Source organism: Papio anubis, chromosome 15 (assembly GCF_008728515.1).
Source record: "Papio anubis isolate 15944 chromosome 15, Panubis1.0, whole genome shotgun sequence".
Classification (NCBI taxonomy): domain Eukaryota; kingdom Metazoa; phylum Chordata; class Mammalia; order Primates; family Cercopithecidae; genus Papio; species Papio anubis.
In genome coordinates, this window is record NC_044990.1 from 3,815,314 (window position 1) to 3,839,155 (window position 23,842).

At 45.0% G+C, this 23,842-nt stretch overlaps 1 long non-coding RNA gene across 2 annotated transcripts in view; it reads left to right on the plus strand.

Annotated features, from left to right (window-relative positions):
- The first annotated feature begins 3,332 nt into the window (after positions 1-3,332).
- LOC116270547 overlaps positions 3,333-23,842 on the plus strand; it is a 69,112-nt gene continuing 48,602 nt past the window's right edge. Inside the window, exons 1-3 of one of the 2 annotated variants that reach the window (XR_004178622.1) lie at positions 3,333-3,732; positions 6,236-6,442; positions 15,274-15,412. This is a non-coding gene — a long non-coding RNA (uncharacterized LOC116270547). The remainder of the gene's footprint in view (positions 3,733-6,235; positions 6,443-15,273; positions 15,413-23,842) is intronic. The other variant, XR_004178623.1, reaches the window with a different exon arrangement.

A 23,842-nucleotide genomic window follows, 5' to 3' on the forward strand; every position in this document is an offset into this window, starting at 1 on the left:
AATCGTTGAACTTTTTGGCATAGTGTTGCTCACAATATTTCTTTATTTTTCTTTTGATAACTGTAAGAACTGTATCAATAATTCTCTTCCATTTCTGATATTGACAATTTTTTATTTTATTATTTATTTATTTAGAGACAGGTTCTAGCTCTGTCACCCAGGCTGGAGTGCAGTGGTGCAATATTGGCTCACTGCATCCCTTCACCTCCTAGGTTCAAGCAGTCCTCCTGCCTCCATCTCTGGAGTAGCTGGGATTACAGGCACGCATCACCACACCCGGCTAATTTTTGTATTTTTAGTACAGATGGGGTTTACCATGTTAGTCAGACTGTTCTCAAACTCCTGACTTCAAGTGATCCGCCTGCCTCAGCCTCCCAAAGTGCTGGGATTACAGATGTGAGCCACTGCTCACCTGGCCTATGGCCATTCATTTTTAATTGACCAGTTTTGCTAAAAGTTTATCAATTTTGTTGATATTTTCAGATAGCAAGCTTTTGATTCCATTCACTTTCCTCTTTAGTATGTCCATTTTCTGTTTCATTGATTTCCACTGTTATCTTTATTATTTCTTTCCTTCTGCTTGCTTTGGGTTTATATCATTATGAGATGATCTTGTTTATCTCTAGCACCACTTCTTTCTTAAAATCTGTTTGTGATAATGCAGCTACTCCAGCTTTCTCGTGCTTTCTTATGTTTCCATGGTATGTCTTTTTTCATTTTTACTTTCGACTCATTTGTACTTTTGCATTTGAACAGCATCTTTTGTAGACAGCACATAGGTTCTCATTTTTATTAATATATTCCACCTGCTAGTCTCTGTGTTTTGGTTGGAGTGTTTCATCTATTTATATATTTTTTCAGAGACGGAGTCTCTCTGTCGCCCAGGTTGGAGTGCTGTTCACAGGTCTCCTGACATTCTCTATTTGTCCTTTTTTGTTTGTTTGTTTTTGAGACAGGGTCTTATTTTGTGGAGTGCAGTGGTACAGTCACAGCTCACTGCACCCTCAACCTCCTGGGCTCAAGCAATCTTCCCTCCTCAACCACTGGAGTAGCTAGAGTACAAGCAAGCAGCACCACACCCAGGTAAGTTTTTTAAAAATATTTTTTTTGTAGAGATAGGGTCTTGCTATGTTGCCCAGGCTGCTCTTGAACTCCTGGCCTCAAGTTATCCCCGCATTGGCCTCCTAAAATGCTGGGATTACAGGTTTGAGGCACCATGCCAGCCCTCTGTTTTTCAATTGAATAATTTCTATTGGTCCACCTTCATGTTCACTGATGAATTCTGTCACCTACATTCTGCGACTGAGCCCACATAGTGATCTTTGATACATTGTTATTTTCGAATTTCCCTTGCTTCTAATAGTTTAACAATCGATTCTCTTGGGATATAATTATATCGTTTTCCAATCGTGATAGTTTTACTATCTGCTATATGTGTTGGCAGCTTGATCCCCACTTCAGTCAGGATTTCTTTCAAATTTTCTTTGCCCAGTTCAGGCATTAAGAAGTGTGTGTGTGTGTGTGTGTGTGTGTGTACTTGCTGCCCGAGGGTGGGGGAAGATATTGTGAACAGGAATCCTGTATTTGCTTGTCTGTGTCACCACTCTTTCTCCCACCCTATTCGCCTCCTAGTGATCCCTCCCAAACCTCTTATACCCCAATTCTTTTCCTCTGATCCTCAAGCCTGGGGGATTCAAAGGAGATGGGAAACGACCCCGCCTTCTTATGAATATGCAACAGTAATGGATTGGGAGAAGTGGGTGAGAAAAGGCCTGCAAGAAATTCGCCTCGGGTCAGCCCGCTCCGAGCTCAGCCCAGGCCCGCCACCATCCTCCCCACGAAGAACAGCGAACAATAGCCCAGCCCCGGCCTTGGAAGCCGAGCTGGCCGCAGAGGGTGACGCTGAACTGCTCATCGCCAGGGAAACGCGGCATCCAGACAGCCCTCCAGAGCCGGTGTGAGCTCTGCTGGGCGGGGAGCCAGAAACCGATTCGCCGCGGTCCTGGGCCCAGCGGCTGGGAGTTCCCGCCCCGGCCGAGCAAATGAAGAGGGCGCAGGGCATGGGGGCGGCGCGCACCCGGGACAGTTTCCCGTTGGCTTCTCGGTGACCTTCCTCCCACTTCCAGCTCGGAGCTGGATGCTGGGATCCCTCCAGCGACCCTCTGAGGACATGGGAGGGATGCTGAGACAGGCAAGTGGGGTTTCTCTGTCGATTGTCACCTCGCCCGCACTTTTGGAGAAGGTAGAGCCAAGCAGCGTTTGTCCGAAATCCTGTGTCGGTGGAACTTTTTTTTACTGAAGTGGGGGTGAAAGTTGATCGGCGGTGCCGGGTAGGAGAAGGGACAGAGCTGCTGGCGCGGTGAGGTTAGAAAAGTTGCCGTAGCCCCAGGGGGCCCGGGGGCGAGCGCATAGGGGCGCCCGGGCAGCGTTTGCATAAAGCTAGCTCGGCGGCCGCGTTGCCATGGCAGCGGGGGCGGGGCCGAGCCCCGGCGTGGCTGCGTTGCCGGGCGACGGAGCGGCCGCGGGGGAGACCGGGAATGCCACGGGCTCAGCGTCCTTGCGGGAGCCCTGGAGCCTGATGCTTCGCTGCACACGCGTGTCTTTCGGTGTCAATCCACAGTCCGCTGGCAGCCGCTGTCACTTGGTTAGGGAATAAGGCGCCTGCGCTATCACCTACTAATGCCTTAATGCTCTGCTCTTGAAAATACTTGAAGTGTGGTGTGATGGAAGACATGAGAATGAGCTCCCTACTTAACAGTTTGTTTGTTTTGTTTGTTTGTTTGTTTGAGACGAGGTGCCTCTGTCGCCCAGGTGGGAGGGCAGTGGCGGATCTAAGCTCACTGCAACCTCCGCCTCCCAGGTTCAAGCGATTCTCCTGCCTCAGCCTCCCGCGTAGCTGAGATTACAGGCGCCCGCCATTACACAAGGCTGATTTTTTTTTTTTTTTTTTTTTTTTTTTTTTTTTTGAGTTGGAGTCTCGCTTTGTTGATTGCCAGGCTGGGTGCGGAGTGGCCAGATCTCCAGCTCACTGCAAGCTCAGCCTCCCGGGTTCCATTCTCCTGCCTCAGCCTCCCGGCGTGGCAGGGACTACCGAAGCGCCCGCCACCTGCAGCCCGGCCTAATTTTGTATTTTTAGTAGAGACGGGGTTTCACCGGGTTAGCCAGGATGGTCTCGATCTCCTGACCTGGCGATCCATGCGTCTGCGGCCTCCCAAAGTGCTGGGATTACAGGTGCGAGCCACCGCGCCCGGCCCGATTTTTGTATTTTTAATACCGTCAGGGTTTCACCATAATGGTCAGGCTGGTCTCAAACTCCTGACCTCAGGTAATCCGCCCGCCTCGGCCTCCCTAGGTGCTGGGATTACAAGGGTGACCCACTGCGCCTGGCCAACAACGTTTTTTAAAAGATATATTCTGTTTACTCGTTTGTAAGGTAGCATCTACTGACGGGAGTTCCTTAATTATTATTTAAAAAATAAAATGCGGAACCAGGTTTGGATCCACGAAACGAATTGTTCCTCAGCCTTTTAAACATACTAACCAAAAACATTTGCAAAAGAAAAATATATAAAGCAGATAGAAGTACTAAATATTAGGCACAGTACTAAAAGTGCAGACAGTTCTACTGTTGGACCTTAAAATGCTTTAGAAAGATGCGACTTTCACAAAGGACTGGAGAGAATCAGCCTCATTTTATTTCCATGGGTATTTTCTTACATGGAGATGTGCCAGGTAAGTTTGTCTTACTAGGTCAAAGATTACTTGTTTTAGCCATATACTACAGAAAAAAAAAATGGCAAGGGGTTTGAATGATCTTTTTTAGAGCAGTTTTTTTTTGTAGCTACAGTAGTGCTTCTATTTTGCAAATTATTTGTTTACTCAGATATTCATTCATCAAACATTTATTGAGGCTCTACTATGTGCTGTGTGCAGTGCTAGACTTGACAGCAGAGAGGTAAGTGGTGAGAGGGACACACAAAACTGAATTAGAAAAAATTCACAGTTTAGGGAGTCGAAAGTGCTGGGAAGCAGTTGTAAACATAACATTCTCATTGTGAGACGCCACCAAAACAGCCCCTGCTACTGGCCAGGGGAGGTACACTGACCGCAGCTGAGCTTGGAGCTTCATTGGCGTTGTGGGTTTTGCTCTTTCAAGGCAGGCATTATTGGACTCATTTAAAACAGGAGGAGTCCAGCACTCAGAGAAGTGCAGTGATGAGCCTCATGTCACAGCCAGTCAGGCTCAAGATCCAGAAGCCCCTGCTATGACATATATTTTGGAACTTTTGCCCTTTGATCATTAAATCCTCACTACCTGAATGACTATATTTTGATCATTCATAATGGTAAGTGATTTTCTTAAAAACAATAACTATAATGCAATTTTCTTTTTGGTTGAGATGTTTCTAAAGTCACATATTTCTAAAATCAGATACCAATTGCATTCTGAAGATGTGTTTTTCCAACTGGAATGTTGTCAATAATATTTTTTCCAGGGGTTCCTGGGAAGTAAATGAGAAAATTTAAATTTGGTTATTCATCATTTTAAAACATTGAAAGATGTTTGTGTTTTAAAGTACTGTATTTAATCATTATAGCATGAGATTTGTTTAAAGCAAAATACACTAGTTATCATTTAAGTTTTTATTAACTTTTTAAATGTTTTGTCAGATTTCTTAGTTTCCACTTGCAGCCACATTAGAGAGGTCATAGGAAAAATTTCTATCTGGAAAGTTGTCCTAGAAAGTTCAGGCACGGACTGGGCTGGTCCTGCATGAAGACTTAGCTATGCATTTTCCACGGAGCCTGGAAAACCTCTTTGAACTAATTTTATAGGTTATTTTGCTATTACAATTTTATTTTTTCAAATAGATTACAGAATCCCTGAAGGCAAGGACCAGGTCTTTTGTGTCTTTAGAATTCTCTTCCTAATACCAAATACAACACTCTTCATAAATATTAACTGGCAGAAAAAAACAAAAATAAACTTTACTGCACTGATGAAAACTAGAGTAGAAATAATACTTTTATAGATACTATTCTGAGTCACAGAAGTTTTGCTTATGTGCTGATTGCTTTTTGTTTGTTTGTTTGTTTTTTTCATTAAACTGTACTGTGAAATGCTAGGTAGTACCTGTTTCATAGGTAGAAAAACTTGAGTTGTGGTGATTAGCACATGAAGTGTTTTTCAATGCATTATCTTCATTGAGCCTTACAACAACCATTCAATAATTCACATCACCATTTTTTAAACATGTGAGAAAACAGAAGCTCAGAGAAGTTGGACGAGTCAGTCAGGGTCACCCAGAAAGGAAGAGGAGCATCTTCTGACCATTTCACATGGTTTTTATTCTGCCATTGCAAACCAGGTACACGTGTGAACTTTGGGAGGCTGGGTCTCTCACACCCAGCTCTGGGGTCCTTCTCTCCCTCACATCCCCAAGGTGGCTCCTGTGTCTGGGAAGAATGTGAGAGAAACTCTTTTAAAAGACAAGGAAGCAGGGCCAGTGAAAGGAGGAGCTAGTGAGGGGCTCCCTGGGCAAGGCCTGAAGTAGAGGAGTAAGAAGGAAGAGTCAAGTGAAGTTGATCAAAAATGAGCCACTGTTCAAAAATGGGAGTGAGGGGATGGGGGAGTGTCTTCTTTCGGGCTGCTATCACGAAATACCACAGCCTGGGGGCTTAAGCAACAGACCTGATTGTCCCAGTGCTGGAGGCTGGGAGTCTGAGATCAAGGAGGCTGCAGGGATGGTTTTTTCTGATGCCTTGCTCCTTGGCTTACAAACAACTGCCTTCTGCCTTCTTACTGCGTCCTCACACGGTCAACCTCCTATATTGTCTGTGTCCTAATCCTTGCTTGTAAGAGCACCAGTCATACTGGATTAGGGCCCACCCATATGACCTCATTATACCTTAATTACTGCTATGAAAGTCCTATCTCCAAATACAGTCCCATTCTGAGGTACTGGGGTCAGGACTTCATCCTGTGCATTTTGAGCCCAGAGCAGAGAATTACAAAGTTGACACTGATCTATGATTTTGAAAACAAGACCTGTTACCTGTTTCAATTACTTTGTTATTCTCGTTAGTATTTTCTCTTAGCGCAAATAAATGGTTGAGCAAATAGTGGCCATTTATTTTTACGTTAGTATATTCTGCTGGTTGTTTTTTCAAAAATCCAGAACTGAATTCTCTATTTAGCTTGCTTCATAATTTATTTTCACTCTCATCTCTGCAGGGCTAGCTTCAAACCTTTCCAAGCTCTGACCAGGGAAGATGAACCCTAGTTCCAGCTAGCGGTGACGTGTGTATCTGCGTTTTTTGAGCTGTGGAGTGCTTGGAGTCATGTTCGCTGCCTGTGCAGCACAACAGGCCTGATGAAGATGAAATGGCAACACCGTGCAGACCGCGAAGCGTAGGCCTCAAAGACATCCTGGCCATGAAGGTAAGCTGGGCAACCTTCCGCCTGCATGGCATGATCCATGCTTATTTCTAACAAGATACCTGTGGCAGAGTGTTTCAGATTGTTTGTGAAGGGCAGCCAGTAGAATCTGAAGGTTTTCACTGAGGCATTGAGCAACTAACAAGGGTGTAATTGGAATGCGTGGCAAAACCTCCAATTGTTAAAATATGTGGTCATGAAATAACAGGGTCTAGAGGGAAGCCTGCAGGTCTTGTGGTCAGTGCCTTGCCCTTGGCTGGACTACATAGTGTCTGCTTTGTAAAGGTAGAAATCAATACTGTGTTTCCAGTCAGCCAGAGCAGAAGGTTGTGGAGTCTTCTGCCGCAGAAGTTGCGGAATTCACCAGTCACCAGCGTCTCAAAGTACCTGCGTTTGTCTCCTTAACTTCCTTCATTACTTTATATTCTGCCTTCAAAGGGAGGGAGAGTAGTCTTCTATTTTATCCATTTAATGTCTTGTCATTTGCTGGAAGAATTTTAAGAGGTTGCTTCTTGGCCCTTCTCTGTAAGTTGAATAGAAACCGTGTGCATTGTTCTAGGAATCTGTTTCTGTCATAGCCCCGCGGCACCTGCCCTTCCCACCGTGAGTGGTGGCGTTGTGGTCTGTGTCCTCCTCGCATTTCCCCCAGTCGTTCCTCTTTGCTTCTAAGTGTGAGGCCCCGGATGAAATTCTGCAGTATCCCTGCTGAAGAACAGGGCTCCAGCACACCTGGTGGAGTTTTTCCAAGGAACACGGAAAGCGTTCGGAATGCACTGCTTGGACAAGATCCAGCAGCTTTCCCTGACAGGCGCTTTCAGAAACAGATTCTTGTGTGGAAGAGTCATGGTTATCCCAGCCAAAAAACGCTGCCTGTTTCTGAGAGCTGTGCATACTTAATTAGAACAGGGATTGGTGCCAGCACTTGGAGTTTGAAAAGTCAGCTTTGAACATGAGTGCAAGTCCCTGCAAGGTAGGATGGTCTGTTTCTCCTTATTTGAGCCAGACATCTGTGTAACTGGCCAGCTGTGCAAATCATCTGGCACAGATTCAGGAGGTGAGCTGGTCTCTTCAGTTGTTGCTTTTATAGCAGCTTTTAATCAAAATGCTCGCCTTGGATGCACTCTCCTCAAATTAAGGAACAGAACAAGCAAACACAAATGTGTAAAGAGTGAAGGAAGACAGTTATTCTGGCTGTTGATGGCTTCCTCAGGCTGGGCATAGTGAAATGCCCTTTCTTCCCCTCTGCTACCGAAGATGGTAATGACGGTGAGTGGCTTGGAAGTTCAAACCACTCAACAAGTATTGACCAGTCACAGCCTGTATACTCAGTGCTGACGGGGGCGCGAGATGTGTCATGACCTTTCTTCCTGAGTAGTTTATGATCCGGCTGAGGGTGAGTGGCCGTGCACACAGGGAATCATAGGAAAGGTTGTGTCATGGTGTGGCCACCCCAGGAATGCCTGTTGTGGGGCCTCAATGGCCAGAGGCCCAGATCCTCCCTTGCTGTGGTGTCTTTCCTCCTACCTGTCTCCTGCATGTTCGCATCACCCCAAGCCCAATCCAGGCTGTGTCCCATTTTTCAGCTCAGGGTCTTCCTCCAGTCCGGTGAGGGCAGCTCACGAAATCCTAGCTCTGGATGTGTCTATCCCAGGGTGAGTCTGGCTGTGGGGTTTCAAGCCTTATCTTCCTGGAGGAATTTCATCAGGGTCTGAAGGAAATAAAAGAGGGACTAGGCTGAAGAAGAGGAGGAGAGGGCTGTTCTTTCTTCATTATTGATGGTAGTCATAAATCACTGGAAAGTCTTAAAAGTGCCTGAGTGTTCATTTCCAGGACAGAAGGATACGGAGGCAACATAAGAATATAAGACTGTATTGAGGGCAACAGCAGGCAGAGGAGAAAAATGCTGGTCACAACCCTAGATGGTGACTGAAGAGAGGACAACAGCCAGCGGTTCATATGCTGAGACGGATGGGAGAAGAGACACACAGGGACGAGGAAGCCAGCCCGGGGACCAAGTGTCACCTGGATTAGCCGCAGGTGCCCTTCTCCTCACCCGCGGACCTCAGCTCCCCGCTTCATGATATCAGCAGTGATTTGGCGCTGGAGGAGTCCCCGGGGAGAAGGGAGTGAAGCTGTCGCTCATTCCATCCTTCCTGGCATTTCAAGTTGGAATAATAAATGCAGTTTTGGGGGTTAGGTTTGCAGGTGTTTTTAGCATACCATGGTATTTCGGCTGGCCCAGGGACCTAGTCATCGTGTAACCTCTTTCTAAGGAAACTAGATGCCAAATTCCAAACAAACAAAATGTTATTTTTGTTGCGCAAAGCCTTTGCGCCATGAAAACTGGGGCATCTAAGAATTTTATTTAGATAACAAGACACGGATCAGAATGGGGCAGAGGAGCATCGGGGGACCTGGGACCTTGCATAAATGCTTATCGAGCCAGATTCCCAAAGATGTACATGTGTCATCTGCAGGAAGAGGGTTTTGATTAGTTTTTAAGGTCCCTTCTGCTCCTTCTAGAAACCAGCCTAAAATGGAACGTGTCTTCTCTAAGAATCCCAAATGCTTCTCAAGTGTCAATCCCTTGGCCTTTTATCCATGAGTCCCCTGGTGTCTCTAGGAAGCTACAGGGATGATGGTATCTCCCTGTTTTTATACACAAGGTTGGGAAAGTCTGTCTGGGAAAATGTTTCAAGATGTGGATTTCTCAACTTTATCCTTTTGGTTTGCTCCATTGTGAAACAGCGTCGTCTTCAGCTGCTCCTGGCTTTGATGTCTTAGCCTTGAGAGAGAGCATCGGGGCCATGCAGCAGTCATTTGGCCACAGGAATTTCGGTCACTTCAGGCTGTTTTTGCTGTTGTATTCCATCTCAGGCGCAGACGCCTGTCGTTTCCTGAGATTGGAAACATCATGGGATCTCGTTGTGCAGGGAGTTCAGTATATTTAGAGTGAAGCACAGTCACCTATCATTTTACATTATGGGAAATCTTGACAAGTTTCAAATCTTGGTATTTTGGAGGTGAATGGATATATCTGTGTGTGTGTGTGTGTGTGTGTGTGTGTGTGTGTGTGTGTTACTGCTCCACCTGGGGCAGGCCTACCCCATAGGCAGTGTGCCTAGAATAGCCTGGATTGATACTTGAAATGAACTAGAGGATTGAAACCTACACTGAACCTCTTAGTAAAATAAGACATTCATTTATAATGAAAGCAGATCTCTTAGTTTATCAGATAGGTAATCTTGGGGTCTTATTTAGCAGGTTTTCTTTCAGTGGTTGTGTCTCTATTTAGATAGCTAATCTGGTCTTTCAGAAAATATTTTCATGGCTGTTAGAATATGTCTGTGACCTGGAAATGAGGAGCCACACTATTTGTAAAATACTTACATTTTCAGTGGATAAAAGATAGCTTGAATAATGTAAAAATCCATAGTTCCCCTGATAGCAGAGTTCTATTCTTTGCAGAAAAGTTCAAGCACTTCTAAGGTTAAATATTATGTTCATTAGTCTTAGCTCTGGGAATCTGCCAAAATTATTTTTGCAACCTTGTTTATATTTAGCCAATATAGGCAGTCAGCCACTGAATTAAGCATTTTCTTTCCTCCAAGAGACCTGATTTTGCCAGTAATAATTTGGTTATGCAATTATATGTTGACTAATTAGAAGGTAAAAGCCCTGGATTGGAAAAGTTTGGTGTTTTATTTACCATTTTGAAGTGTGCAGTTCAGCAGCATTCAGCACATTCACATTGTTGTGCAACCTTCACCTCCACCCATCTGCAGAACTCTTTCTATCTCACACAATTGGAATTCCGCACTCCCCTCTCCAGCCCCTGGCAACCACCATTCTACTTTCTGTCTCTATGAATTTGACTACTCTAGGTACCACTTATAAGCGGATTCTACAGTATTTGTCCTTTGCTTGTATCCTGGCTTATTTCCCACATAATGTAATCTTTGCTAGACCCACGTCAATATGTTGTGGCATATAATCCAGAATTTTTTTCTTTTCTTTTTTTTTTTTTTTTTGAGACCAGAATTCACTCTGTCACCAGACTCGCCTTAGATACAGTGGCGCAGTCTCAGTTCACTGCAACCTCTGTCTCCTGGGTTCAAGCAATTCTCCTGCCTCAGTCTCCTCAGTTGCTGGGATTACAGGCAGCTACTACCACGCCTGGCTAATTTTTGTATTTTTTAGTAGAGATGGGCTTTCACTGTTAGTTGGCCAGGCTGGTCTTGAACTCCTGACCCCTCAGGTGATCTGCCCGCCTTGGCCTTCTAAAGTGCTGGGATTACAGGCATGAGACACTGCGCCCAGCCGGTTTTGTTCATTTTTAAGGCTGAGTAATATTCCGTAATGTATACAGACCACATTTTGTTTATTCATTCACCTGCTGATGGAAATGTGGGTTGTTTTCACCGTTTTAAATCTTTACAATGGTATTCTGGCTGCATGGTATTCTGTTCTGTGGTTATAACATTACATAAACCAGGTCTCTATGGATAGGCTTTCAGTTTTCTCCATGCTTCTGTGAATAACTATGAACTTAAACCATTTCACACAAGTGTAAGCATGTTGGTCAATCAGAATTATTAATATTGATTTGCTGAGAAGAATGTTTTGGGCACATTAAATTTGGGATGTTGATGAATTTCCTTCTATGGAGATTGCACCAATTTATGTCTCCTTTATGAAGAATCTGTTGCCCAAGCCCTCACCCATGCAGCATGCGAACAAACTCCTTCATCTTTGCTCATCTCGTGATGGAAAATAATGTCTCAGTATAGTTTTAGTTTACATTTCTCCTGTTTTGAGTGATCTCTGAATGTTTCAGGGCCATTGTATTTCTTTTACTGCAACTATCTGTTCATTTCCTTTGTCCATTTCTCAGTTGGGCTGTTGGGTTTTTCTCCTCCCTCTTCTTTATATTGGCTGTTGTTGAAAAATATCCTTTTGTTTGGCATCCCTAGTGTGCAGCCTGCGGGAATCTTTGGAGCTCTCCTATGAAACAGGAGCTTTGTCTGAGAATTAGTAAAACCTGCTTTTCAACACCATTGATCAAATACTGGCTTGGTGACAGTAGGTTTTATTAAGGGGAGAGTCCAGTGCGGTAGGAGGCCTTACTGAAATGGTTCATATGCTGAAGAAAGAGTATCATTGTGAGAAAGTTATAAAAATTTCTAGTCTCACAATGTGTTTCAATGTTAAGATTTACTCGGCCAGGCGCGGTGGCTCATGCCTGTAATCCCAGCACTTTGGGAGCCCGAGGCAGGTGAATCATGAGGTCAGGATTTCAAGACCAGCCTGACCAACATGGTGAAACCCCGTCTCTACTAAAAATACAAAAAGTAGCCAGAAGAAGTAGTGTGCGCCTGTAGTCGCAGCTACTCAGGAGGCTGAGGCAGGAGAATTGCTTGAACCCAGGAGGCAGAGGTAGCAGTGAGCTGAGATCGCACCACTGCACTCCAGCCTGGATGACAGAGCAAGACTTTGTCTCAAAAAAAAAAAAAAAAAAAAGAAAAGATTTACTCAAGTTATCTTTTAAAAGTTGAATACATACACATAAGTAACTTGGTATGAACTGAAAAAAACAACCCAAAATAGTGTATTATTAAATATCATTTGCTCAGCTCATGCAGCTAACTGCATACTGGAAAACTCAAACTCAACATGCCCCACTCCGAACTCATTCCTCTGACCCACAGAGAAACGTCCCAGTTCCTGAGTTTACTGTCTTCCTTCTCCACATATCTATCCACTGTTTTTTGTATTATTCTCTCCATTCTTGCCACGGGCTGAAAGTTGTGTCCCCCTAAAATTCGATGCTAAAATCTAACCCCCAAGGTGATGGTGTCAGAAGTGAGGCCTTGGGAAGTGATGAGATCGTGAAGACAGAAGCCCTGATGAACAGGGTTGGTGCCCTTAGAAAAGAGGCCTCTAGAGCTGTCTTGTCACTTCCACTATGTGGGGATGCAGCGAGACGGCACCGTCTTTGAGCCAGAAAGTGGGCACCCGCCAGACAGTGAATCTGCGGATGCATTGATCTTTGACTTCCCAGCCTCCAGAACTGTCAGATAAACGTCTGTTGTTTATAAGCCACCCAATTTATGGTATTTTGTTACAGCAGCGCAACCAGAGTAAGACAACTGCCAACCAGTTCCACCTAAACAGTCCCTCCAGTGTGTCCACCCCCCTGCACCTGGTCACCACCGTCTTGTTCAGATGCCCCCAATCCCTGCTGGGTTCCCTCAGCCACCTCCAGCCAAGTCGTTACCTTCAGACTTTTCCACATTCAGCAGTTGTATGATCTGTCACCAAGAGGAGTTTATGAAATGCAACTCTCTGGTTTTATAAGACTATATCCGGCCGGGCGCGGTGGCTCAAGCCTGTAATCCCAGCACTTTGGGAGGCCGAGACGGGCGGATCACGAGGTCAGGAGATCGAGACCATCCTGGCTAACATGGTGAAACCCCGTCTCTACTAAAAAAAAAATACAAAAAACTAGCCGGGCGAGGTGGCGGGCGCCTGTAGTCCCAGCTACTCGGGAGGCTGAGGCAGGAGAATGGCGGAAACCCGGGAGGCGGAGCTTGCAGTGAGCTGAGATCCGGCCACTGCACTTCAGCCTGGGCGACAGAGCGAGACTCTGTCTCAAAAAAAAAAAAAAAAAAAAAAAAAAAGACTATATCCCTGGCTGAAACCCTTTGATGGCCCCCATTCCCCCTAGAATAAAACTCAAATTCCTTAGCGTGGCCTCTGGACTGGCATGCCCTGGCCCACTCCCTCTGTTTCCTTACTCATTGCCCCCTCCTTCCTACACTCCACTGTTCCCAATAGTAATTTCTCAATTCCTTAAACTCAGGGTGCACCCTTGTTTCAGAACCTTTGAATCTACTCCTTTTTCTGGAATGTTCTCCCCTGTTCCACTTCCCAGTCTCCACCAACCTGAGCAGCTCTATTCCTTCTTCCTCCAGCAAGTCTTACCCAACACTCTCCAGCCTGGTTTAGTGGCTTCTCCTAGGATCCAGAATGTCCCTTAGCTTGCATAATTGCCCTATGCTGTAACTGCCTACTTCCTTGTACAAAAGGGTGCACCCCATGAAGCTGTAAATGCCCAGGGAGCAGGATCACATCTACCTTGTTTCCTGTGATCACCCAGAACCTAACATATTGATTGCTCATAAACATCTGTTGATGGATGACTGTTGAAAGATGGCTGGAGAACTAAAGGAGAATGCCTTCTGGGACTGGGATGTGACTGGGTGCCAGTGGGTTGTGATAGTATCACACATTCAGAGTCTTGGGATGAGACCCTGAGTGTCTTCCCCACAAATCCTGAAACCTGTGTGGCAAGAAGAGAAAGCTGAGTTGGCTGCAGTTTTATTTGCCTGGTGTACCCGTGGCCTTGTGAGAAAGACAGTGAAGGAAGATGAAGCCTGCTCAAGGCTAAGATCAGGCAGAGGAGAAACAGACACCTGCTAATTGTCTTGGCAGAGTCCCAGGCAGGGCAGCAGCTCCCTGAGTGGAGAAGGGGCACACAGGCTTAGGGCAGAGATCCTGGTCAGGGCTGGTGAGGAAGCGATGGATTAGGAATGCAGCATCACTCAAATTGCCTTCCAGGGCAGCCCATCTAAGAACCTGTGCTGTCTTTTCTTTTTCATACATTCCTGTCCCTCTCTGAGATGTAAGTGTGGTTTGTGGCTGATTCAGTGCAATAAATCATGTGTTTGCAGAATGTAGTCACTGATTTGGGACTTAGGGTCTAACCAGTATGCAGTCCAGTAAAAATAGCAAAGGCCATATTTTACTGCACTCTGTCTAAAGTAAGCCAACTTTCAGCTGAAGACACTCTCAGATGACTTCTTTTCTTGCTCCTCTTTTCTCCCTGAAAATTTACAGGGAATGTTGTGGTCCTAAGAAACTTCTCCTTCACTGGGCTTCATGCTGCAAAGTTAGTGAGCCCCAGCCCTGCAGTGTCCAGCTGTCTTTGTTATGACTGCATTCTTTTCTCCAATGCATTGATGACTCATGTTCATAGCAAGGCCAGCACCATGCATATTGGGCACATTTGTGAAAAATTGTTCAAGAAGTAAATATACTTCTCAGCTCCTAACACCAAGAGGACAACAGACTAATCATCCCACAATGACCTTCATTTGTAGAAAATCAGATTAAGGGGACTTTGAGTTGGGGACAGGTGGGCTGGGGTTGGGGGGTGGGTGAGTGTGTTGTTTTCTGTATTGTTTCTGAGAAGAAAAGTCTTCCATGCCAAGCAGTGGTGAGAGTGTTCACTCAGGCGTTGGTATAGTGCAATATGGAAAGCCACCCCAAATGGGAAGAGGACTCAGTGATGAAGACCATGGGGTTGTTGTAATGATTGGCACTGCCATTGTTGAGTGGTTACTACAAGCCAAGCACTCTGCTAAATATTTTACATGGATTATTTTATTTAACCCTCACAAAACCTAGGAAGTGGGTAGAATAGTTAGGTCCATTTGCATTGAGATTACTGAGGTCCAGAACCACCTTCCCTGACACTCCTCAGGTCTGGGTTCTTGGTAGAAAGTGGAAAACTGGAGTCTAACCATGTGCTCTCAACCCAGGGACCTGCTGCCTCCATCAGTGTCCAGGAGGTCTGAGTCTAGCTCTGTTCCTAATAGCTGTGTGACCTGGTGTACTTAGGTCTCTGTGCTTCACAGCAACATGAGGTATATAAGAGAATTATATAAAGTAAGGCATGTGTTCGTTAGGGTGATACTAAGTCCTGTAATAAAGCCCAACATTTTGGTGGCTTGACACAATCAATAATTGCAGGTGTGTCTGCTCGGTGGCAGGTGCTGGTGGTGGTGGATGGCTCTGCTCCATGAAGTCTGCAGGGATCCAGGCTGATGAAGGCTTTGTATCTTTGATGTGTGATTTCCAGGACCATTACACCCACAGACCAGAGAATAATGTTGGCAGAGGCAGTCCCAGGTATGATGAGGCCTGAAGGGTCAGTTTTGGGGACCCTCTTTACGAACGAACACAAAGTGGCCCATGTGCTACAGCCCCTCCCTGGGCTTGAAAGGGGCCCTGCAGCAGAGGGATCCTGCAGCCTAGGATTCCTTAGCTTCCTGGAAAACTCACATCTGTAGTTGGATGGAACTTGGGGACATGGCCCCGTTTGGCTCCACAATGCTGGGAAACACTGTCTAGACTGTCCGAAATAGAGGACTGCTGGCAGCTGCTGCCATGCGTGCAAAGCGCTTCCAACAGTGCCTGGCGTGGCAGGAGCTAGGAAGCGTCAGCTACTATTCCTCTGTTTACAGTGCAGCATAGAAATTCCATCAAGCCAGCTGTGCCCTGACAGCTGCCTGTCATATTTTCACCAACATGCTCTGAGCATCATATTATGTGCCTGGGCTTGGCCCAGGCTGCTGTGCTTTCAGAAAAGCCTGGAAGCATCAGCAGAGATGGGTTTAAAAGTCCACAGTCGGCTGGGCGCAGTGGCTCACGCCTGTAATCCCAGTACTTTGGGAGGCCGAGGCAGGCGGATCACAAGGTCAGGAGATTGAGACCATCCTGGCTAACATGGTGAAGCCCCATCTCTACTAAAAATACAAAAAATTAGCCAGGCATGGTGGCGGGCACCTGTAGTTCCAGCTACTCGGGAGGCTGAGGCAGGAGAATGGCGTGAACCCGGGAGGCGGAGCTTGCAGTGAGCCGAGATCGTGCCACTGCACTCCAGCCTGGGCGACAGAGCGAGACTCCGTCTCAAAAAAAGAAAGAAAAAGAAAACAAAAATCCACAGTCTAAGTTGCCACATAAGGAGCAATGAACCTGCTGCGGTGAAAGGTCATGGACAGAGTGTCCCAAGGCTTGGCCCACTGTGGCAGCTGGGGTTCCTAAGCCTGGCACTTTGCGACTGCAGAATCACAACTGCTGCCTCAGAGTATCACTGATCAGCCCAGTTACATTTGTAGTCCAAGACAGTGGCTTTCAACTGTTTCTTTCCCATAGACCACAACATTTTAATTAATGGTTTTAGTTGATCTGCCACTAACTAGTGTGTGACTGAAGTAGGTGATATTAAAGTACTGTTCTCCCTAGCAATGCGTTACCCACATCATCAAACATATTTCCCTTGTCTGCACATTTACGGCAATGAGGCTTCTCTGCAAATAAGAGAAAGCATGCACCTCTCAGAAGAGTAATGTTGTTTCACAGATGTCACGTGCTTCATGCCAGTTCCTGCCAAGGACATTCCCGGCCCAGGACCTGGTACCATGTGCATGTGGCCTGTGCATGCCCCAGCCCTTCCCACAGACCCCTGCATGGCACTGTTGGACCACGGATTCAAACCCACAGGCCAGGATAAGTGAGAATTTACCTAGGAAAGCCCATCCTTTGTCTAGACGGAGAGGAAGCATCCAGGCTTGCTTTTTAAGGGGATCTCTAGGTACTTCCCCATGAAAACTCCCCATCCAGCTGTAAACCGCCCCTGCTCACAGCAGGCAGTATTTATGCGGCCTAAGGGTGAGGTCATTGCATATTCCAACAACAGATTTGTCTGGGAAATTAAATTTGCTTATGTTCAAGGCATGTGTGCGGGTTCAGCCAGCTGGGGTGAGCGATGATTCCCCGAAATCTGGGAAGTGGTGGGTTTTTTTTTTGTGTGTGTGTGTGTTTTTTTGACAAGTAACAAGGAGTTACAATGAAATGTCCTTCTGAATTATGAAGTGGCTGCCACGCGTTGGCGTCACGCGTTGGCGTCAGAGCCTGTTCTTGCCAGTGACGGGTATTCTTGTCATTCTTACAGTTTTGGGGTAAATGAAATTACACTCCTGGCCTTCTAAATTCCAACTCAGAAAAATTTTCTAAAGGAAACACTGCTGTGAAAGGATTAGGGACTTAGACTGCTCCCTGAAAGCACCTTTGGCCAAACCTGTGGCAAAACTATAATTAAAAAGATGGTGTGTAGGCTCATGTTGATTGGTAAGAATTTGAAACATATCTAATGTAGAATGAATGGAGCTTCAGTTCTCAAATGGAGCTTCAGCTATTGTATAGAGGGAGGAATGAGACAGTCGTGCCATGGCTTCAGAGAGCAGACTTAGGGTGAAAGCTGGAGGATGAGGTATCATCCTTAACAAGGGCAGAACTTTCTATTAGAAGCAGAGGTGTTGGGGAGGAGGTTCGTGTGTGGGACTGGCCGGTGTGACCACAGGTGCCCTTCAGGCCCTGACTGCTAAGATCCTCTAAGTGCTGGGTAGGTCCCGCTAATTATCCGCAACTGGTAGCCTGTCTTTAATGACCACACGTGGGAAATGTTGAAGTTTTCTGTTCGTCATTGAGTAATGAAGGTGAGAAAAGAATAAAATGAACATAGAGTGCTGTTGTTTAGCCTCTGCAGTATTGGAGTCTGTGTAGAGGAATAAAGAGCACTCATTTTTGGAAACGGAAGAGTAGAATTCTAATAGTCAATAGGCAATAGATTATTTCTCCCTTACAGTCATAAAGAAAATGGCTTGCATGCAAGCCCTACATTTTAGGCCAAAAGGCAGATTAAAACCTAAAAGCACATCAGCGCACTGTTACGAAGCATTTGCTTTAAACAGGTGAATTGGTTTAGCTCAGCGTTCTGAACTCTAGGGGTGATTGTGCCTCCTGGGGACATCTGGCAGTGTCTGGAGATGGTTTTGAGTGTCGTGATTGTGTGTGTGATGCTGCTGCTGATGTCTAGTGGGTAGAGGCCAGGGATGCAGCTAAACATCTCACCATACACAGGACAGCCCCCAAACACGATGTCCAAAAATGTCAGTAGTGCCAAGGTTTGGGAACCCTGGCATCCTTAAGCGCCCGAAGATACATACCAATCTCGTTTGCTTTTGTAACACTACAAAAAATTGCATGTTCAAATTATTTATCATACATAGCTGATCTTCTGATTTTATCCCTAGAAAGAAAAAGGTGTGATATTTGAACACATGTAAATCAAAGATTATTTTGTTTTCCCTGTTTGGTTTAATCAAATCCTGGTGATGACTCCCATTTAACTGGATTTGACATTAACATCAGTATCACTGGGCCTTGATTTTTGAACTTGTTATTATTTCTGACTTATTTTTAGATAACTGATTATGCTGATAACTTAAAATGAATCCAGCCCAGATGGGAAGGAAATAACAGAGGTCAGCTCTGGCAGGGGACCTAATTGGCAGCCGTTTTCAGCTCAAAATAGACGGAATCTCCAAATCAACTGAAGTTTTCCCTTTGAGATAAAAATGTGAGGTCATGGAATTTCTTCTGCATCTGATATGCATTTTCGTATCTATACTCAATCTAATTTTGTGATCTGGAAAGTTTTGATTCTTCTTTACAAAATCTCCTGAAAAAATTACAAAGGCAGAGAAATAGAGGGGGTTGTGTTAATTCATGTATTGATTTGCAAATGAGAGCAAAAGCTCTAACTCTTTGAAAAGTGTAGAGAATGGTGAGAAGGGCATAAAAATTCAGATAAGCCATGTTTCCTGAGAACTGGGGAAGGGTGAGGCTGCCTTGAACTGCGTGGAGGAAGTGGTCGTCTTTTACTCTGAGTACTGATTGGACCCTGATAGCATGTGCTTTGTCTCTGCCTGAGCTTCCTGTTTCAGGAAAGACTTGAAGAGCTGCAGAGACAACTGAGCAGATGGATATGGGACCTGTGAGACACACAGAACTCAGGTTGCTCATTCCGGAAGAGAACAGACCCTAACCGTGTGTTGGAGTCTCTGAGGAGATGAAGGGTTTTGGGTAGGTTACGGATTAGTTTCCTCGTGCTGCTGTGACAAGTTACCATGAACCTAATGGGATTATTATCTCATATTTCGGGGGTCAGGAGTCCAAAGTGGGCTTCACTGGGCTAACTCAAGGATTACTTTCCTTCTGAGGCCATGAGGGAGAGTCCACCACCTTGCCTTTCCACCTTCTAGAGTTTTAACACTAGTGTTTGCAAGTGAGAACAAAAGCTCTAACTCTTTGAAAAGTGTAGAGAATGGTGAGAAGGGCATAAAAATTCAGATAAGCCAGATAAGAAAGGCTTTCAGCAAATTCAATTTCTCAGAGTTCAATTGGGCAAAAAACGATTTGCAAATCAGCCAGCCTCCAGAACGAGAAGAGGTTCAGAGTGACTGAACTGGGGCTGTCACATGGTCAAATAATATTTATGGACAGAGGAAAGAAAGCGACGTAAGAAAACGAAGTGGCGTACAGAAACAGCTGGGTTGGTCACAGCTGGGCTCTTGCCTTATCTGAACAAGTTTAATGGTTGGCGGCCTGTGCTTGGCTGATTGGCTGAGATTTGGCTACTTGTTAAAAGAGTAGCTTATCGGATGTTTATGCATCAGTGAGGTTACAGTTGACTCTGCAGAAGAAGCTATGCACAAGAAGCCTTGAGGCCAGACTTAAAATATGTGAGGAGGCAGGTTTAGGCCAAACATAATTTAACAAGAGGCTGCCAGCGTTCCTAGGCTTGTGGCCCCTCCTCCATCTCCAGAGCCAGCGGTCGCCTCCCTCTGACCTCTGCTTTTATGGTCAGTCTCTTTCTCAGGCTCCGCTCTTCCTTATAAGGATCCTTGTGCTGACAGTTGCCCTCTCAGATCGTCTTGTAGGCAGAGGCTGCTTTTCCCAACTTGTAAGTCCTGCTTGTAAGCAGGAGAGTGTGACTCAGAGAGCCCGTTGCTGTTCCCAGTGCCCTACTCCTCTTAAGAACAGCGAATAATGGAATAATGAGTATTCGTCCTGGGCTTCTAACCACTCTTGTAAGGATCAGTCATGATTGATAGAAATACCTGGGTTCTTGAGAATGATGGCTTTTCTGCTTAAACAACTATCAGTTTCAACTAAAAATACTGTGAGCAAAAGTGGTCTCCATTTTTATCTTTTCTTTATTTGTTAAGGTATAACGGGCATAGAATGCACATATTGAAAGTGTACACTGTGGTACATCTGTGTATACCCACCACAATCAAAACCATGTCCATATTCATCACCACCAAGAGTAGAACACGCATGCCTCCTGTAATCCAACCCTCCCCGTACCCACATTCCCAGGCAAACACTGATGCTTCCTATCACTATAAGGTACTTGCATTTTCTAGAATTTTATACAAAAGAAATCATACACTATGAAATCTTTTTACTTCATTCAGCATAATTTGAGATTTATCCATGTCATTCCATGTATCACTAGTTCATGGCTTTTCATTGCTTAGTAGTTATATTGGTCCATTTTGTATTGCTATAGAGAAATATCTGAGACTGGGTAGTTTATAAAGAAGTTTATTTGGCTCATGCTTCTGCACGTTGTGCGTGAAGTGTCGGACCAGCATCTGCTTCTGTTGAGGCCTCAGGAAGCTTCTAATTATAGTGGAAGGTGAAGCGGGAGCAGGCGTGTCACATGGCAAGAGAGGGAACAAGGGAGTAAGGACGAGGTGCCAGCCTCTATAAGTAACCAGCTCTCTTCTGAACTAACAGAGGAGAGCTCACTCATTACCTTGAGAGGGCACCAAGCCACTCATGAAGGATCCACCCTCTATGAGCCAAACACCTTCCGCTAGGCCCCACCTCCACCACTGGGGATCATATTTCAACATGAGTCTTGGAGGGGACAAACTATATTGGTAGTATCCCATTGTGCATCCAGCCACTTGGGAATGAACACTGGATTGTTTCTGGTCGTGGGCTATGATGAGTAAAGCTGCTACAGGAATTCAGTTTCAGGTCTGTGTGTGGACAAATGTACTCTCTTCTCCTGGGGTAGTATCTATGTACAAATGGTCATGTGGTACATATGTTTAACTTTTCTAGAAACTACCAAACTGTTTTCCAAAGTCTTTGCACCATTCCAGTTGCCCGCCAGCAGTGAATGTTCCCACCTTAGAATGTTCCAGTTATTTTATATTCCCAATAGCACTTAGAATCATCAGTTTAAAACATTTTAGCCATTCTAAAGGTATGTAGTGGTGTCTTGGATTACTTTTAATTTGCATTTTCTTAATGACGAATGACATTGAGCTTTTTTCTTGTTCTTATTTTCCATCTTTGTCTTCTTTCATGAAACGTCTATTCAAATCTTTTGTCCATTTTTGTCAGGTTGTTTTCATATTATTGCATTTGAGAGTGTTTTATGAACGTGTTCTGGATAAAAGACCTTTATCAGATACATGATTTACAAACGTTTTCTCCCTGACTGTGGCTTATTGTTTGATTTTCTTAACAGTGTCTTTTGAAAAAGAGAAGTTTTTAATTTTGATGAAATCCAATTTGTCAGTTGTTTTCTTCTATGGATCGTGATTTTTTGTTGTATTTATGAAATCCTTTCCTAATCCAGGGTTACAATGTTTTCCTTCTATGTGTTCTTACAGAAGTTTTATAGACCTAGGTTTTACATTTAGGTCTATGGTCCAATTTCAGTTAATTTTCATATGTGGCCTGAGATATGGATTCAGGTTCATTTTTTTTGCACATGAACATCCATCTGTTCCAGCATCATTTGGTGAAAAAATGATACTTTTCCATTGAATTATCTTTGCATTTTGTTAAAAATCAGTTGGCTTTACGTTGGTGTTCTGTGATCAATTTTCCATCTTTTCACTAACGTTGACTTTTTTTTTTTTTTGAGATGGAGTGTTGCTCTGTCACCCAGGCTGGAGTGAAGTGGCAGAGTCTCGGCTCCCTGCAACCTCTGCCTCCATGTTCAAGCAGTTCTTAAGCCTCAGCCTCCCAAGTAGCTGGGATTACAGACCCATGCCACCATGTCAGGCTAACTTTTTGTATTGTTAGTAGAGATGGGGTTTTGCCACGTTGGCCAGGCTGGTCTTGAACTCCTGACTTCAAGTGATCCACCTGCCTCGACCTCCCAAAGTGCTGGGATTACAGGCATGAGCCACTGTACTCGGCCTAATGTTGGTTATCTTGATAACTGGTTTTATAAGTCTCAAAGTCAGGTGCTGTAGGTCCTCCATTTTTTTTCAAGGCTGTTTTGGTCATTTTACTCACTTCATTTCCATGTGTTTCAGAAACAGATCCTCATTTTCAACCAAAAAAAAAAAAAAAAAGCCTGTTTGGATATTGATTGGCATTGTGTAGAATATTTAGATCAATTTGATGAGATTTGGCATATTAACAATATTAAATCTTCCAACCCATCACATGGTCTGTCTCTCATTTTATTTTGCCTGAACAGCAGGTGGTCGTTTTAATTGTACAGACCTTGACCTTGTGGGACTCCCAGCTCCATCTCGAGTCAGGGAGCTCTCCAGGCTCAGGCTGGATTCTTCCTGCCTGAGCTGCAGCCTGTAAACCCCTTCCAGTCAGTAACTGGGGAAGCCAAACCTTCAGCCTATTTGTTTCTACCTCTCAGGGATTACGCTCAAGTATGGCCTGGCATCTAATGTTTGCAAACCGGTGTTTCTTATATTTAGGTTGCTTTTATTGTCAGTGAGAGAGTAAATCTGGTTCCTGTTACTCCATTTTTTTAAGAATCAGAAATCTTCTTTTTCACTCTGTATAGCAGACTTCCCTCATGTAGATACTTATGCAGAGCAGCTCTGTTATTGTTAATATTCCTGGCCAAATGCCTGAATTGCAGCAAAGCTAATGTTTAACTTGCCAGGCCTGAAAGACAGGCAGCGTAGTAGAATACAGTCAAAAACTAGCTGGCCTATAAACATGAAAAATAGTGCTTGCCCTCATTAGTAATCACCAAAATGCATATTAAAACCACACAAAGGTGGCATTTCACACCGAGGACGGTGAGGTAAGGAACCTAGTGGGAGGGTTAGACATTGATGAAACGAGCACAAAGTCAAAGACAGAATTTCAGCTGTGGTGGTCTAGAAAGGAGAAGGACATTGTGCCCTGAAAGAGAACAACAGAGGGTCTGACCTGGCCTGGGGGCTGGGAAGCCTTCACTGAGGAAGTGTAGGTCTTGGGGCAGCTGAGGCATGAGTAAGAGTTTAACAGGCTGATACAAAGATAGAAAAGATTTCAAAGGGAGCAGCAGGTGACAAAGTCCAGTGATGGAGAACATGGAAGGCGTGTGGAGCCCAGGGAAAGACGGTGCTGGGCGGTGAGGTGTCTAAGCCAGGCAGCTCTTGGTGGGGAGGAACCTTCCAGACACCGCGCAAGGAGTGACTTTCGGGGCAGATGCAGCCCTTGCCGTCCCCAAACCTGCCCTCTAGGGGGAAGACAGGCCACAAACCAAGTACACAGCAACAACGTAAGATGTTTGCTAATGTGATCCCGTCTATGAAGTGGTGGGGAAGAGGTCCCAAGAAGGATTCTCAGGGAAGGGCAACAGGACATGCAGGCGGCTTGTGTTCAAGAAAGTGAATTCAGGAAAGCCTTGGGTTAGAGTGTGAATTCTGGAGAGCTCTGGGTCAG